The 18,063-nt window shown below is 56.0% G+C and overlaps 1 long non-coding RNA gene across 1 annotated transcript; it reads left to right on the forward strand.

Moving 5' to 3' along the window:
• The first annotated feature begins 1,143 nt into the window (after positions 1–1,143).
• LOC137483407 (uncharacterized) lies at positions 1,144–12,276 on the forward strand. The gene is made up of 3 exons (XR_011004460.1): positions 1,144–1,250; positions 7,757–7,834; positions 10,453–12,276. It is a non-coding gene; the product is annotated as an uncharacterized lncRNA (long non-coding RNA).
• The last annotated feature ends 5,787 nt before the right edge of the window (positions 12,277–18,063 follow it).

Raw genomic sequence — 18,063 nt, forward strand, 5'->3', positions numbered from 1 at the left:
TCTGCAGCCTCAGGCTCGCAGGAGTATTCCCTTCTCTTGAAGTCCTCCTGATGCCTCCTGCCCCCCATGGCTCTTCAGCTGTGTCAGCTCGCTGTGGTTCTCTTGGTCTTTGTCAGCAGCGTGTTTAGTAGCTCTGTAGCCATCGTGCTTCCTGACATGTTTTCTTTTCCCCCGTGATTTTGAGAATTGTATTCATTTATTTGTTGAGGAGGGAGAGGGAAAGGTCATCCCTTGCTAGCAACTCATTAAAGCAAAACAATGGAAAGAACAGCAAATGGTTTCTGGGACCCGCTTCTCCAGGCATGTGTGAGGCTGCCTTTTGTCAGTGTAGGAGAGGGGCATCCATGGAGGTGGTGGCATTGCAGGGAGGCTCTCCCACCCCGCCCCCCCAAACTGATTCAAGGCATCACTGGAGGACCTCAGTGTGTGTCAGAGCTTTTGTTTGTTTTGTTATTGTGTGTTTGTGTGTGTGAGCGCGATGTACATTCAGCCCTGCTGTCATTAAAAAAAGTTTTAATGAAAATTTTCTCATTCCCTCCTCCCAGGCTCCCTGGCTTGGACTAGTTCTGTTTCTTTCATATGGGAGGCAGCTGCATTTGTCTCAGTAATTGTGTTTCCCTGTTGCTGTGTACTGCTGAGGACTTGGTGACACAATGACGTGAAGCATTTCTCTTTCCCAGGTCTGGCCCTGGGGGTTTCATTTTGGCGACATTATGTCCTTCTTTCTGTCCAGGATGCCCATATGGGGTTTGAAGTCCATCTTGCATTTGGCATGAAAGATATTGCTTAACGCCGATGGCCGTGCTCAGAGTCATGCTGAGAAGGAAGCACTGCTCCATGCCTGTGGTACCCCTCAGGATCACTTGCTTAAGCCCACTGCCTGTTCCAATGGGAAATGGTCATGGACGGGGTCCAACTCTTATGTTTGAATATCCTGCTAGGCCTGTTGGCCTCCAGACCCCAAAAAGTCACCTCATGGCCTGTCCCAGTCCCATCCTACCAGCTGCTGGCTGGGCAGCCGTGGTGTTTCTTGAGGGAGTGTGGAGAGCTGCCCTGTGGGTAGAGGTTGCTTTGGGCAGCTACCCCCCTGTGGTTCATCACTTGTTCTGAACCTCCCCTGCCCTGTTCTCTCTGGAACCTAGCCCTCCCTGCACACACACCAGCCCCTGAAGGTGGGAAGTGCAGCACAGCCAGGACAACCTGCCTGGAGCACTGGGCCCAGAGCAGCACAGGATTTCTCCCAGTTTAAGGTGGGACACTTCATTGCACTGGGCAGGTGGGCCAGGCATGGGGGTCTTGAGCATATTGCCAGAGCAGGGCTGGGAGTGGCAGAAGGAGCATGGATGGCATGGGACATCGAGGGGCATGAGGGGCATGAGGTGATTAGGAGTGCAGCTGATGTGGGGCACAAGGGGCACATGGGGCTGTGTGGGGTGGGTGGAGAGTGGGAGCAAGGGAGGCACCTCACAGCTTCCACGGAGTTATTCCAAGCTGGAGCCCAGGAGGGCTGACCTTGCTGACACGGAGGGGTCAAGGTGTGAGAGCAAGGAGCGACTTTTGGGAGCGGAAGATTTGTGACCCCCGGGCCGGGCTGTGCATCCCTCGGGGCCAGGGCCGGGGCCAGGGCCGGGGTCGGGACCTGGCTGTGCATCCCCCGGGGCCGGGCTGTCCTTCCAGGCAGCGCGGAGAGGTGGCAGCAAAGGCCCTGGGACGGGGGTCGCGGGAGCTGCCGCCGCAGCCGCGGGTGCCGGGTCCCGGCCCGGGAAGGATGCGCGTCCCCCCGCCCGACGTCTGCTCCCACCACGGTCCCACGAGCGGGACCCACGCGCTGGACTGAAGTAACAGTAGGTCGTAACATCGGAGAGTGGTTTTGCCCACTTCTTTAAAAAACATCTGGTCCATGCTCCTGGAAATCTTTCTGTCCGACCTGACCTCGAGCACTGCTAGGGATGGGACATCTCCAGGGACACTCACCACAGGCTCAGGGACCAGAATCTGCTTCCAGGACTGCATGAGCTTTAGCATTTCTGCCCCCTGCTCCAGTCTGGGGCTGCCCCTCTGTGCCACTGACTACTCAGGCTGCTGGAATCCCATGAGAACAGCTTGTGAGACTTCGGGAATTGTGAAAGCTGAAGTTGAACCCTTATCCCAGTCTGGCTGGGTGCCCACAGCCCAGCCAGCCCTAATCTGGGACTGTGCACTGCCCATGTTTAATGAGGTATTGTGTATGGATATGTCCGACTGTGTGTATGCACACGTTGTGGGCTCTGGGTGTCTCGCTCAATGTTTGCATCTGTCTGTTAGTGGGTTTGGGCATCTGGGGCTGTTTCCCTTGCCTGTTTAAATATCTCTCCAGAAGCAAGTTTGTGTAGCCGAGTATCTTATCACATGTGTTGGTGTCTGCATGGGGAGCAGCTCACAGTGCTCCATGTGTGCAGAATTTGCACAGTATCTGTGGGTCATGCTGGGCTGTCCAAGATGCTTCTTCCACTGTCAGCACGTGCTGAGTGATGACAGATGGGTGAGTGGCCAAGGAAAGGATGGATCAGTGCAGAACAGGATGGGCTTCCCCATCAGTGGTGGGCAACAGTGAGGACCAGTACTGCTCGTGGCTATTCTCTCTCCTCAAGGGCATGTGGAGCCCACCCTGGACACTACCCTGCATCCCATGGTCATGGAAGGAGGACAGAGCATCCCTGAGGTTTGCATGCAGCATCAGAGATGAACCCATCACTTGCAGTGAGGTGCTCTGTGAGGGGCTGCTGGCAGCTGTTGTGGCCCTGGGCTGAGCTGTGCCCCAAGTCTGGCTGGGCCTTATCTAACTCAAGTAGCTCAAGGGTTCAGGAGACCCCCCATTGCCCAATGACAACGCATGACAGACAAGGCAGTACCTGTGTGACACCGTTCCCATGTCTCTTCCCTCCTGCTCTCCCTGCCTCCACCCAGATCCATCCTGAGGAGTGTCCCTCCCGGCTGAGTCAATGCCTGCATCACCCTGCAGGCCTTGCAGGGCACAGGGCTGGCAGGCTGGGAGGCCTGGCAGCCACGGGCAGTGGGAGGATCACAGCCTCCTGCACATGTGCTGTCCAACCTGTCAGCACCTCTGTGAGGCAAAGCCGGTGCAGGCTGGGGATGTGCCCCCCAGCTCTCTCCCTTTGTCATGAGGAGCCAAGCGTGCATGCCAGAAAGCTAACCCTGTGGTAGAAGCCATCCATCTCCTCTGGAGCTCAGCATTCCCTCCTTGCTCCTTGGCCGCAGGGGTTTTTGGCTGCAGATATTTACCGAGCAACTCGCACCCAATTACAGAAGCCAGAAAGACTGGGAGGATTTTCCTCTGGTTTCTCGCAATCAAAGCCAACTTGTCCGAATTACAACCTAGGAAGCGTCTCATTAGTGGGGAGTGAGGTCTCCAAAACATAGAGTGCTTGGAAAACACTGCCAGAGGCATAGGAATGTGGGCTGGCTGGCAGGCGAGTTGGTGAGGAGCTTGTTTGGTCACCATCTTCTCTCGCCCATAGTAATTTTCCTCATCTTTTCTTCTCTGGCACCTGAGTGGAAAGGAGATGGGATTTTGGAGGCTTCCAGCTTATTACATCACTTCCCCATTCCCACTTTGGTTCAAAGGGTGTTTGATTTTGCTGGGCTGAAGCACAGGCTGGTCTTCCCACCCATTTCTTTTCCCTCCAGCTTCTCCTGCCCTTCCTCTCAGGCTGTGTGGAGTCACCCCAACCAGGAGGTGAAGGTCTAGGAGCAGAGTCCTGGGAATGGTGGTTACAAGTGTTTAATAACATTAGTGCAAGTAGGATCCTCAGCAGCATCTGGCTGGTCTGTCTCTAGTGCTGTCCCAAGAGGCTGGGGGACATCTCTCACCTGGCCTCATGGAGATCTGCTCCCTAGTGTGGCTGTCCCACAGGGACTTATGCCAGAGGCACGTGTGTGGAGCCTGCATAGTCCCAAAACTTGCTGGAGACTTTGTCTCAGGTGGGATACAAGCTGGCACAGGGGCTGGGATGTGCGGGGGAAGCGAGGCAGGATCCAAAGTGATCTGGTGACTACCAGCTGTGACTGCAGGGGAGCTTTCTGCCAAGGTTTGAGAATGGGAGAGATCCGGGAAGTGCAGCTGGCAGCTGTGCTTGGGCTTACATGGCCGCGAGGTGACTCCTATGCCGATGATTTAATGCCCTTCCAAAAACACTTCCCCAGATACAGCTTGCAAGAAAACTGCTGAGCCAGCTTGTACCAGCGACAGGGATGGAGGCAGGCACAGCTCTGGTGCCTTCCTCCCATCCGCAGCGTTCGGGTGTGCATGTTGGCCCACACAATGCTGGCACGACTGAGGACATCTGTGCTTTGAGTGGCATGGTGGGTGTGGGCGCCTGTTCCCTGGCTGCCTCTCTGTCCCAGCCGAGCCCGTGGGTGCTGGTGGGAAGCCGCACCATCACCCTGGCTCCTGGCCTGCATCGGGAGGGGTTTGTGCTCCCCTGCCAATGGCACCATCTGCTCCCTGAGCTGCTGGCCAGGCTGATGGTCCCTGCCTGGCCAACTCCCAGCCATCCTCAGGTGCCTGGTGCCTGGGCAGAAGGATCCATGTGGGCTCTTACTGTTGAGGTGAAGGGGTGAAGGTGGCTGTTTAGCAGCCCTGGTCTGCTCCTGGCATCATGTCACCTCTGCCAGCATCTGGGTGATAGTGTGCACTGTCTCTTATGCCACCAAGAACCCCTCCTTTTCTTGCTCTCTCCTTGGCAGATGCCAGGCTGTAGCTTCTGTTTCAAGGTCGAATTTGATGAGCTCCAGCTTCCAGATGGGTGATCTTATTACTTTGCAAATGTCCCACATAGACATGACTTTGCAAATGTCCCACATGTCCCACTCCTGCGTCCCACATGGGTGCAGGTCAGGATGGACATAGGTCCCTCAGCACAAGGGGGAAGGAAAGGCTGGGATGGATAAAGCCTAGCTGCCTGCACTAGCTCAGTCCCCCTGCCCCCACACTTCACCAGCCCCGCTGGCAGGAGAGCTGCTGGGTTCCTCTGGTGTGATGTGATTCCTAGAGAGCCAGGTTGGCAGCATACAGGCCCCCACATCCCCAGGACATCCCATCCCAAGTGTCTCAGTTCTGGGCTTCAAAGTGCCTGAGTCCCTTGACATGACCAAAATGAGTTAGGATGATGAGCATCTCCTTGCTCCCCATGAAGAACATGTCCCACCATGGGAGAATGAGGTGTTTCCACCAGAGAAAGCTGCTCCTTGCCAGCAGGAGAGGTGGGTGAGGGTGGCCTTGTCCTGAGACATGGGATCCCGGTCTTCTCACTGTCCCCGATGAGCACCCTGCCCTTCTGTGTGGATGAATCAGAACCTCCTTTTCATGAGCCATGCCTGCCCTGGGGGCTCCCTGCCCTTCCTTGCTGCCCATGGCACTGCCTGTCACTGTCCCCAGCCAGGCAAGGCAAGTCCCCTGCAAGCCCCATCCCGCTCAGCCCCTCTCCGTGGCACACCATGCTCTGTGTCCTGTTCTGGCCTTGCTGCTGGCACCTTGGGGATGGCCACCCGCCACTCCCCTGGCCTGCAGCAGTCCACGGCTCCAGCACCATCCAGCTTTGCCCCTCCAGCTTGTCACTCCTGGGCAGCCACGGGTCTTTGGGCAGCTCTGCCTGCTGTCCCTAGGGGCTGGGGACAGCGCGGGGGGCAGGAACGCCCCCCAGGTGGCAGGGGGCTGAGAGGAGGAGTGGGAAGGGGGTTGGGAGACAGGGCAGCCCACCGCCCGGCTCGGCTGCACCGGCTCCCCTCCCCGGTCCCACCAGCCCATTTATTACCCCTCTGCCATTCATCGGGCCAGACAGATGCCCCCAAATAAATACCCCCAGACAATAGGGTGGGAGGGGCCAGCGAGGCTCCTCATGAATAAACATGAGGGTCTTTGGACACAGTTTCCTCTCTTCGCAAAATGGGACCGATTGTGCGGCAGGCATTTAAAATTCAGCCGCGGTCGGGCTGTCTTCCAGTGTCCCCGAACTGCTGAGGTGCTTCATTTATTTCATAATTTCCCCTCCTCCCCTCTCGGCGACAGACCTGGCTCTTTTCATGCCTTGTCCTCCCTCTTTCTTTCCTTCTTGCTCCCTTTCTCTATTTTTTTTTTTTTAATCTTCCTTCCTTTTCCTACTCCTTGTCTCTTTCTCTCCTTGGCTTTTGTGCTGGAGGCCGTGACGAATGGCTCAGAAAAGAGGGTGCTGTGAGAAACTGGGGCTGCTGCTGGCAGAGTGGGTGGTGAGGACTTGGTGCTCGAGGGGGGGTGGACGGGATCTGCCTGTGAGCGCCTGGCTGGGGCTCCCACATGGAGCTGGGGTGGTGAGGCAGTGGGGTGATGGGGGATCCCAAGGGCTGTGCTGCCTGGGGGCTTGGAAAGACAAGGATCTGGCCCCCTGCCTGTCCCCCCACCTGTCCATTGCCTGTGGGGAGACAACCTTGCAGTGCCCACCCCAGCACATCCAGAATGGGCTCCATGCATAGGAGGGAAAGGTCTACCCTGCTGTATCACTTACTGGGGGTGAAAAGCAGCCCAGGTGATGCTGGAGCACCCAAAAGTTGGGAGATGCAGAAGAAAGAAGGAAATACTTGTCCAGGCCAGGGCAGGCCCAGTTTCGGTGGGGATGGGTTTGCTGGACCCCTGACCTGTTCCTGTGCCTGGACAGCCCCAGCAACGCTGGTCTTTAGATGCAGAATGAGTGGCTTTTTGGGATCTTGGATGACAGCATCCCCACTGAGCTTCCGGCACCCCAAACCCCACGTGCCACTTGGCCCTGGGGTGAAGGCAGAACCAGAGCAGCAGCAGAGAATGGAGGGGTGGGAGCACCAGGACATGGCCAGCAATGTGGCTTAGCCTTCCTGGAGACCTGCCAGCACCCTCGTGTTTCATCAACCAAGTGCTGAGATCCTGATGCCATGCACCCCTGGGAAAGCCAGGAGATGTCCGTGCCATGCATGGGACAGCTCCAAAGTTTGGGAAACCCCTGAGCTGTTTGCTGTGCTGCTCAGGCTTGGAAGGAGGATGTGTGGATGGGCAGAATCCCCAGTGCCCATCCTGCACCCAGGGCTCTGCATGCTGGGGTGAGCATCACCCGTGACACTGGGGAGCTGCAGAAGCTCCCTGGACAGCTCTGGTGTATCCCTGTATTGGGAGAAAGCATCTGCCTACCCCCTCCCCACCTCTGGGATCCTCTGCCTGACGGCCAAGCAAGGAAAAAGGGAGTTTCTACCCAAGGGCTGGCAAGAAGGACACTTCAAGTGAGGTGTCACCTGCCAGACCATCTGCCCCTTGGGAACTGGCTGGCAGGAGAGACCAGGGCCGTGCTGGCAGCAACAGGTGCTGGTGGGGACAGGGGGGACATCACCAGCTGCAGGCTGGGGGTGGGCAGAGCCTCCATCCAAAGCCCTGGGGACTCTCCGTGCCTGGAAACTCCAAGTGTGGCTTCCTTAGCTCACGAGAGAGCACGGAGGGGAGTTTCAGCCGGGACTTAGGGGCTTCACTCTGGATGTGGGTGCTCTCTGCCAGGCATTGCCCAGTGCCACCGCCCGCCAGGGCTGCCTGCCCCTCTGTCCCTCTGTCCCGCTGGCGGGCACGGCAGCTGCAGCCCATGGGGGACGGTGCTGGCAGGCTCCGGCAGCGGGAGGGCTCCTGCATTACAATCCGGTACAATCTGTCCCCCTTCCTGCTGCCCAGCAGTGTAGGAGACGGTTACTGTTTAATCCCATTTGACAGCTCTTTCATCATCTGCCTGCCTCCCTCCAGCTTCCCGTGGCTCCTCCAAGGCTCCTTTGTGGCCATAATCAAAGCCTGGTGAGTGATGGCTGCTCAAGGCAGGGAGGGAAGGGACAGTGGAGCGAGGGTGGCTCACCCGCGGGGGGGAGGGAGCGCGGCCCGGCCACAGCTCCGGGGAGGGGCACGGTGGGATCACAAGATGTGCGGGCCTTTGCTGTCAGGTCCTGCAGGTGCAGCTGTGGGTGGTGGCACTGGGAGCTGGCCTGGATGGAGCATCCCCAGTGCCGGGAACTGGATCAGATGGAGCATCTCCAGTGCTGTGAACTGGTCTGGATGGAGCATCCCCAGTGCTGGGAACTGGATCAGATGGAGCATCCCCAGAGCTGTGAACTGGTCTGGATGGAGCATCCCCAGTGCTGGGAACTGGATCAGATGGAGCATCCCCAGAGCTGTGAACTGGTCTGGATGGAGCATCCCCAGTGCTGGGAACTGGATCAGATGGAGCATCCCCAGAGCTGTGAACTGGTCTGGATGGAGCATCCCCAGAGCTGTGAACTGGTCTGGATGGAGCATCCCCAGTGCTGGGAAGTGGATCAGATGGAGCATCCCCAGTGCTGGGAACTGGTCTGGATGGAGCATCCCCAGTGCTGGGAAGTGGATCAGATGGAACATCCCCAGTGCTGGAAGCCACATGGGACAGAACATCCCCAGTGCTAGGAGCCATGCTGGTTGGATCATTCCCAGCCCACAGTCAGGCTGGGAGGTCCTGGTCAGGGCAGAAGGGCTGGTGTCCAAGCAGGCAGGGGCCAGGCAGTGGGTCAGTCTCCCTGAGGGGCAGAGAAGCAGGTCTCCTCCCACAGCCTTCTCCCACACACCCTCCAAGCACCCTCTGCACTGAGGATATGCTGGCTCACAACTCCTTTGTGCCTTTCACACTTTGCATGTGACTGTGGCCCTGGAGGAGAATAGCATAGCAGCTCTCTCTCCATGACAGGGAAGACTGTGTGGGAGAGATTTTGGTGGAAGTCGCTTGGGCAGCACAAGCTTCCAGCACAGCATTGCTGGCACGTGGCTCACTTGGGGGTGAGCCTTGCTGTGCCATGGCAGCTGCTGCCACCCCCATCGGTGGAGAGCTGAGGACCTGTTTGCTCCCAGGCAGGCTGGTGGCAGTCAGGGCAGGCTGGGACAGGTGAAAGGGCCTCTAAGAGGTCCCTGCTCTTGACATTTCTGTGAAATTTGTGAAATCTGGCCCCAGACCTGGTCTGGAGGCTGTGTGGGTGGCAGGCTGCCTCTGGAGGATTTTGGCTATAAAAGATGAGCCTGTAGCCTGCAGGGTCACCCACAGCTTCCTCTTGCTCAGCTCTTTCTGGACTGAGCCTCGGTTTCCGTGCCTTGGCTTCCCCCAGTGCTGATCAGTGCCACAGTGATGGAGCCAGGTGAGTATTTAAGGGCTGGGGGGAGATATCCTCCTGTTTCCATTCGTGCTTCTGGCAGGGACTCAGCACTCACCAGCGCTGCCAGGGAACCCTCCCCATCACCAACAGCCTGGCCCAACCTCACTGTGATTTTTTTTGGTGGTTTTTGATAACATTAAACTTTTGGCTGAATTGGAAAGCACCTGAAGAGCAGGGTCTCGGTAAAGACTTGATAGTGCTCTGCACTGCAGTCTCCCTGCTCAGCAGCAACGAAGTAGGGAAGCGGGAGAGGAGCCCCCAAAAACCTCATCACTGTGGCACAAGGCAACTACTGCAACTACCCCTGAGGCCCCGTGGCTGAGGAGCACCCTGGCTCCCTGAGGAGGGAGCCTGCCCGACCTTGGGTTATCACCTGCATTGCAGCTGGGTGACAGCTTTCCCAAGAACACATGTTCCCTCATAAACCCTGGCTCTGCTTATCTCAAAGGGCACATCCGACAATTAGCTTATCTGCTGTGAAAGTGAGGAACGGCTTTGGGGCTTTGGATATCTGCCTGGCTTCCGCAGGCCTGGGAAAAACACAGGGGAAAGAGCCCCTGGAAGAGCAAGGCACATCCTCGGTGTCCTGTAAATAAAGTGACTGCACTCCGAGTGTGCCGCAGACGGACTCCATGTGCTCAGGGTGGGGAGTGGAGGTGCCCCTGACTCTTAAGGATGTCCAGTGCTTCTTGCTGAAAAACACTGCCTGCAGCTGCTGGCAGCTTTGCCAAACCATCCCAGGGTGGGTGGCAATTTTGTGCAGGGTTGATTCCAGCCTGCAGTTAAATTTTTGGGGAAAATTTCAGCTGGCTCTTTCCAAGAATGGAGAAAAGGGAAAAAAGAAAGGATTTGTTCTCATTTTAAAATTCTGTCTTTGAAGCAATTTGGCAAGTAGAGAGGGAAGAGAGGCTGAGCTTCATCTTGTGCTCCTGGAATATGCTCAAATTTGACCACGCTAGAACCCTTTATTTGGGAAAAAATGTGGTTAGCATGAGCTCAGTGCAAACCTCTTCCATAGGAGCAGCTCCCATCACAGGGTATAGGTTTGCCACCACCCAGCTCCTGGGCAAATGGGTGCCAAAGCCAAGGGCCTCCTGTGTCCCCCCCCTCTCCCCGGGGGGGGTCAGAGGAATGGCAAAGGGAGCTGCAGCCCAGTGAGCTCCATCTACTGCAGGCCATGCCAGGGCCGTGCTCTGACTGACTGTTTTTGGTGATTTAAACCATTTTTCTCCTGCCCTGTAGCAATTCTGTGTGAAGCAGAGAAGAGCAGGCACGTTTAGCCAGCCCTGTGCAGTGTGATCACACTGTCCCCTGTGCAATGTTCTGCAGCCCCAAGGATGTTTCTCCTCCCTGCCTGGCCCAGGACATGTCATCCCTCACTTGGAGAGCAAATTAAGAATTGGTTGAGTTAATTTGCTGCAGATGATTCTTTAAGGAGCAAATAACCAAAAAAGCTGGTCAAAAGCCCAATTTTCCTCCCTCCTGGAGACTTTCTGGAGGATTTTCTGGAGCTCTTCTCTCCTGGAGGTTTTCTGGATGGTTGCTGGTGCCCCATGCTATGCCCTGAGGAAGGCCTGGGCTGCCTTTGAGGGGGAACTTCATTTGGCTTCCTCCCCACCCTGCTCCTCCTGCTCTCCCCCAAATTTCCCCCAAGAAACAAGTATATTGTTTGCAAGCTAAAAACTAGAAATGATTTATATGTTTATAAGCCCAGCTCTGGCTCCATTTCTTTTGGCAAAGGAATTGTTTGCATCTTTGCAGAATTCCTTCACCAAAACCACTCATTAGATATGAATTTCAAAACAGCCAGAGGGAGCGGGTGACTCAGGGGAATTAGCAAATGGCTTCTCAAAGACTTTTACGTCAGGGACAGCAGATTGATTCCAAATCTCGGTGCCAGTGGCCCAGAAGACATTGTTATCTCATGTTGGGTCAGTGACCGTGAGTCAACCAGTGCATTTGAGGACCTTGGTCTTTGGCTCAGAGCTGGCAGGTGCCTTCACCATGAGAAGCCTCAGCCAAGGGAGAAGCCAGAAAAGACAGGAGGAGAAGAATTCCATCAATGAACTTTCTCTGGACATGATAACATCAACTACAGGAGCTGACAGAGGAGTGATGTTCTACCATAGCTCTTTCACTCCAGTGTGAAGATCTGGGAGTTTCTGGAAAGGACATTTGAGGAGGGTCAGCCTTGAGGTCTGAAGATGGGGCGAGTGTGACCACTTGTGCCTCTGCTGTGGGTTTAAAGACCACCTTGTTTTTCACCTGGAAGTTATTAAGAAAGTTGTGCATGGAGATGATTCCAGTTATCACCTTCCTCCTTCAGACAAGAACTCAAAAAGCAACCAGGGGGTGTGATGATGTCCCATCACCTTGTCCTGGCAGAGCTGCTTGACGTGGGCTGGCACTGGGAATGGGAGCAGCTTCTCAGGCTGGTTTAGCAGAGGAGATGTGTGCAGGGAGGACGTTGTTCTGTGATGGCACTGTGGGGGCTCTGGACAATTTCAGTGCCCTCAGAAACATCTGTCTGGGGCAAGAGGACAGGCACGTCTTTTGTGGAAGAAGGTCTGTGAGGAGTGAGAGTGGCTGAGGTCCCCCTGGTCAGAGGGGAGTCTTCCACCCTGCACCAGGCAGCCTGGACTACCAGAGGTGTCCTGTCCTCTGAACCTCCATGGGTACCTGGCACTGGTGTCCCCAGCCTCTGTGTCACCTGTTTTCTCTGGAGGCACAGCTGGAACTCTGGCAGGCAGCATGCCCTGCAGCAGCTGGTCGGTATCCATGTGTATCAGGCAGCTCGTGGTGCCACCAGGCTCCTGATCTCCATCCCCACTCTGCCCCAACCTGCCCTGCACCCCCGCCTCGCTGCGCTGACTTGCTCCCGAGCCAACCTTGCTCCTTGTCTCACAAGCAGAGATCAAAATAAACTCAAGTGAAGGGTCCTTTAACTTTCTCTACTCGAGTGAAAATAAATGTGCTTTCCCCACCACCCAGCCCTGTAAATTCCCTGCACTGTGAAATATCTTCCAGATATAGTAAAGAGACGGCTTTAGACTATTTTTTTTTAAACATCTTTAACTGCTGTATATATTTCCAGGGAGACGTAATAAGCGCTACAGCTAATTTATCTGCATGTACTGTAAATATTTTCAGGAGATAGCAGAAAGGATTTCAAACACATGGCTGGGAGTATTGGCACACAGCATAAGCTGGGTGGGTAGGACACCTTTAACCATTTGCGTGCCATGTCCTTTCCCTTTGCTGCTCTCGCTGTGTCCCCAGCGCAGCATTTCCTTGCCAGCACAGGGCTGTCCTTCCAGCTGATGTCCAGCCAGATGTTTGGTTTGAACAGGGTACTGAGGCTTTTTCTTCCATTTGACCTTGCAGTCATTGCTCTGGGGGCACTGGGAGCTTAGCTGGGAGCCGCTGGGAGTTCCCCTTCTGACCTACTGCCTGTGGCCGTGTCTCAATCCCTACACCCCTGCCCACATGCGACTTGCTGCTACAAACACAGGACAAGATTTGGGAAGAAAAAAATCCTGCTTGGGCATCTAAGTGAGTGTCTTGCAGCCCCAGCATCCTTTGGGTTTCAGCAGAGATTGCAAACCCATGGTGGGGAAAAACCAGAGTGCCCAGTTACTTCCAAGCCCCGGGACTGGGAAAGGAGGTTGAACATCACAGGGACAGAGGTGCTGGCCACATAGTTTTGTCCCCTTGGCCCTTGGGAGATGTGAGTTCTGCAGAAGAAGGAAGCTTGGTCCACCAAGAGTCCATTCTCAGGGCTCTTTTAGCATGGTCTCTCTCTGGGAGAGACCCCAGGGGATGGAGAGCTGTGGGAGCAGAGGGTGGCAGGGTGCAGGCACGTGTAGCTCTTCGGGGAGCAGCTGCCAGCAGATGCAGAGATTCCTGCCCATCTCCCACCCAGTCTGGCCACAGGGGATGCAGAAGCAGGCATCTGCTGGGACACAGCCCACCAAGCACCCACAGCCCCACTCCTGGCATGGTGACTCCTGGCTGCACATCCCACTCGTGACAACATCCATAGTGCTGGGATCCTCTGGGGACCATGACCCTGTTTTGGGAGAGCTCTTGAAGGGATGGGTGACATGGGGGTCCAATGGCCACCTTCTCTCTTCCTGTGCCCTGATACTCCCCAGAACTTCTGTGGGAGACAGTAAATTTTCCAGGGGAAGGTCTGGAGAAGGGAGTCGTGGGGTGCTGGCCTGGGGGAGCAGAGGTCTTTCATCACACAGCCAGTGTTTGGTGTCAGCAGGGAACCATGCTAAAAGCACATTCAATTCAAACCCTATTATTAAGCCAAGCCAGCTCTGTAGCACGAACAGCCTGTCCTGAAACTATGGGTCACTGCAGCCAGGCCAGTCACCCTGCTGAGGGGTCTGCTTGCCAGACTGGGGAGGCTGTGCACCCTCTCCATCACAGCCCTCCCTCTGCTGCAAGCTCACCACAAGCTCCTGCCTCTTGGCTGGTAGAGGTGTTTTGGCCAAGGCAGCGTTTTCCCTGGGATTCTCCTGCAAGAAGTCCACTCCTTCCCTCTGGCAGCTTGCCCTCTCCTGACCATACCGTGGTTATGAGTCCTGGGGATATCTGGGGTTCCCAGCCCATCAGCTGGGTGCCCCTGACTCACTGCAGGTTTGGGGTCTCTGTTGGCAGCGGGAGCAGGAAGGATGCATTGTCTGTTAGGAAGAAAGATGGGATTTCCCCAACTGTTTGCACAAACCCTTGAGGTTTTGGGACTTTTCTCCATCATCTGAGCACTGCGATCCAGGCTTTTAGTGGGCATGGGTCTAATCCAGACTAATTCCAGACAGGCTGCAGTCCCTTTGGCTAGTACCAAAGCATCACCTAAGTTGTGGATAGAGCAGTTCCTCCCACCAGCTGAGGCTGGACAACAGGCTAAGGCTGTCAGGGCAGGAGAACTGCCACAGCCACTGGGAGGAGAGTCCAGGCAAGATGAGTCTTCCTGGCAGAAGGCATGGATGCAGTGGATGCATCATCCAGGCAATCTGCTCCCCAGGCTCCTGTCCCTGTGGTGTAATTTAATGCAGAATAAGGACAAGAGGTACCTATTGGCTTGGAGCCCAACTGAAAAGCCACAAGAAGGAGATAAAAGCCTTTAAATGCTAAGCCTGTCCAAAGAGACAATAAAAGGCAAATGTCTTCCCAGCTTTATGTCCATGTCTTTTTACTTGATTTATGGACTTTTTGATATAATCCTTCATGCTTTGTGACTCTTCAAGTTGTTCAGCTCTTGTAAAAAGCCTGTGGAAGCAAACTGCATCAGCCAGAGGACTCCATATCCATCCGTTATCCTGGGCTCATCCTGTTGTGGGGTCCAGTTTAGGATCTGCAATGGTCTTTGCCTGATGTCCCACAGGGTAGACAAGCACAGGCTGAGCCTTGATGCCATAGCACAAGGCACAGAGGGGATTTTGTGGCTACAAAGAGGAAAAGGCAAGCAAAGAGAAAGGATCCAAATGTTTCCATTCAGCCTCTGGGTGAGCAGCAAAATGTTTGGGACCTGGATCTGCAAAGAGAATCCAGATGGGGGGAACCGCAGCTGCTCCCTGTGAGTGGAGCCTGAATGTCTTTGGGAATGTGGGGTGGAAGGTTGGCAGGGGGCAGCCCCGGGGCTGGGTGGCTGCGGGAGTGGGGAGTGGGAGGCAGCCATCCCCACACACCCAGCATGTGTGGATCTGGAGCTAATCAGCCTGACACAGGATGCTTGGGTGTCTGCTGGGGACAGGCTCTGAAAGCAATTGCTCTCAATAAAACGTTTCCCTCCTCTGTTGCATTCGGAAGTGAAGCTGTGAGCCCAAATGTCCTTAGCTGACTCTCCTGGTCCTTCTGCCCCCCTCTGAGGGGAGGAATTGAGTGAGATGTGGGGACGGGTGCAGCTGAGCAGGAGCACATGAGGCTCCACCTCACACACTGCAGGTGCCCCCAGGTCAAGCCCCACAGCTCAGGGCACCAGCTGTGTCTCTGGGCAGCTGAGCAGCTCTAAAACTGGGTCCCCTCAGGTGCAATGATCCCCCTGAGGCTGTGGAGACATCCCTTCCCTTTGTTCTTCCCAGAGCAGCTCCTGTTGCAAAAGGAGCAGCTGTAGGGCTGTATGGTGGTGAGGGAAAAGGGATGGAATGGCACTGGGAATGGCGGGGAGCAGCTCTGGGCTGGGGGAAGTGGTGGAGCACAATTCTACTCAGCACCTGCTCCAGTGCTGGAGGTGGAAATTGTCCCAGCTGGCTGGGAAAGTGCTGGGTACCAGGTTGAGGAGCAGCTGACTGTGGCTGTCCTGGGGCACCTCGGGCCACCCCCGCTCCCTCCCAGCAACCAGTGGCCCTAATGTCCCCCACCCTTGCTCCTGATGGGCACACAACCCTGAGGGCAGCACGCGATCCCTGTGTGGGCACAGCCTGTCTTTGCTGTGCAGCACCCCGGGAAAGGCAGGCGTGTCCTGCGATTTCCCCTGCCCACAGCCCAGACCACTACCAGTGATGCCCAGGGTGGCATCCTCTCCCCACCAGACACATTTCATTTTTGTTTCTGCACGGGCAGCAGCACTTCTGTTTGGTGTCCATTCCCAAAATCTTCAGGGAGTTCCGTGGCTTCAGATGGTGACTTTGTGTCTCTCCCTTCCATTCCTGCTCCAGGCCAGGCTGCCCCAGGACCCCCGGCTCACACAGCCTTCCACCACCTCTCACATTTAGTGACAACTTGCAACAAACCTGGTGAGGGGGAAGATTTTGGAGATCCTGGGGAGACGGCGATGTGGGGAAGCAGAATTTGGCCTGTTCTTAAAGTCTCAAAAAAAAAAAAAAAAATTCTCGCCTGTAAAAAAATTAGTAATTTTAAACCGCAGGCAAATGCTTCACATTCCTGAGCAATGCTGCCCTCTGTTTACTGCCCTTATTGTTCTCAATGAGCTGGAACCGTGGAAATGAATATTCGCTCTGACCCCATCCTTTGCCCTGAGAAAGAAAGGAAGCAAGAAAGGGGGAAAAAGAACCAAACTGCCGAAGGAAAACAGAATCATTCTCCCCATGACTGAGTGAAAAAATAACATGGGAGCGTGGAACTGGAGCTGCCAGGGCGCAGCAATTGATTTACAGCGGGATCTGGATGCCGTCACCGCTGCGCTGCGCTGGCCGTGCCCTCCGGGGCGGCTGCGGGGCTCCGCGGGCGCTGGCCGGGGCCCGGCGGAGATGCTGCCCGTGGGACAGGGGCCGGGCACTCGCGGGTGGCTGCCAAAGGACGGGAGGACTTAACGCGCAGCCTGGGGCTCCCTCCGCTTGGGTTCTCTCCGGCCGGGGCGCGCTGCAGACCGCACGGGCACATGGCGGAGTGAGCTTTAGGGGCTCCGCAGCACAGCGGGCAGCACTCGGGAGCCGGGTGGCGCTGACAGGCGGCCTCGGCCCGCCCTGGGGCCGGGGGGGACACAGAGGGAGGGGACACGCGCGGGGGGACACGCCATGGGCGGCAGGAGGCGTTCACGGGGCTGCAGGGAGGATGTGCGTTAGCAGTGACTGCGCTGGCTGCGGGAGGATCTGCTCCATCTGCCTGAGGACTCCAGGTTGCCCGAGGCCAGGGAGCAGAGACCCTGTCCAGAAGAGGACTCCAAGCCCCATTGCTTGGGTTTCTCTCCCCTAGTCACCCACCAGGCTGGAAAGAGCAGCAGCCCCAGGCCAGTTTCGGGCTCTGTGCCAAACATCTCTATGCCCACAGCAACCAGTTCCCGAGATGGGGAGAGGACAGCTGCTCTGAGTCCCAGGTCCCCCCAGAACCCGTCATCAGCAGATGTCTCCAGAGGCAGCAGTGGATGCTGGGCTGCCCAGCAGTGGATGCTGGGCTTCACCTCCACCACGGGTGAAGGCAGTGGCAGCTGGCAGGGAGAGGGCCCCGTCCCTCCTCTGCTGCCTCAGTTAATCATCACGTTCAATAATTGCACGAGTGGCCGAGAGGGCAGCCCATGAGGATCTGACTGCAGGTGTGGGGCCGTGGACGGGCACAGAAAGCTTTTAACTGGAATAGGGTTACAGTCAGGCAGCCCAGCAATGCCAGGGATGCGAGGAATCCCCTACCTGCTTCAAAAGGACGCTTTCTTTATCATCTAATTAAAAAAAGGGCAGTGGTGGGGGGGACCAGAGTGCACCTGTGCCGGCAAACACCCAGCCAAGAAAGGGGGGAGCGAGGGCCTGAGCAGGGAGCAGGAGTGAGGAGGGTGTGAAGGGTCTGCACTAGAGGGCAGTGGCAAAAGGACAAGGACTGGGATGGGTCAGCACCTCCGGGATTTCACGGCACCTCTGCTGCCAGTCCCTCGTGCCAGGTAGTCCCTGCTTGGTTCTGCTGTGGCAGTGCAAGGCACACAGCTTTTCCAGCTGTAGTCAGGTTGCCTTCATCCCCATGCAATGCCATCCCTCTGTCTGACATGTCTAGAAAGCACCCCAAGAGCTGATTTATTGGCAAGGTTTAATATTAATCTGTAGGGATTAATCCTTGCTGGGTAAAATGATGTGAGCTCTATGCCCTGACACAGCTCCTGGACAAGTTTCACACTGCTCAGCTCTTCCTTTCTTTTTCCGCAGCTGGTCTTATGGGAGCTGTGTCAGGGAAGCTTACATGGATATTAGGAAAAGGTTCTTTCCCCAGAGGGTGCTGAGCACTGCCCAGGCTCCCCAGGGAATGGGTACAGCCCCAAGGCTGCCAGAGCTCCAGGAGTGCTTGGACAAGGCTCTCAAGGATGCACAGGGTGGGACTGTTGGGTTTGTCCTGTGCAGGGCCAGGAGTTTCACTGGATGATCCTCATGGATCCCTTCCCACTCAGGAGAATTTGTGATTATT

This window comes from Anomalospiza imberbis, chromosome 16 (genome assembly GCF_031753505.1).
Source record: "Anomalospiza imberbis isolate Cuckoo-Finch-1a 21T00152 chromosome 16, ASM3175350v1, whole genome shotgun sequence".
In the NCBI taxonomy this organism is placed as follows: Eukaryota; Metazoa; Chordata; class Aves; order Passeriformes; family Viduidae; genus Anomalospiza; species Anomalospiza imberbis.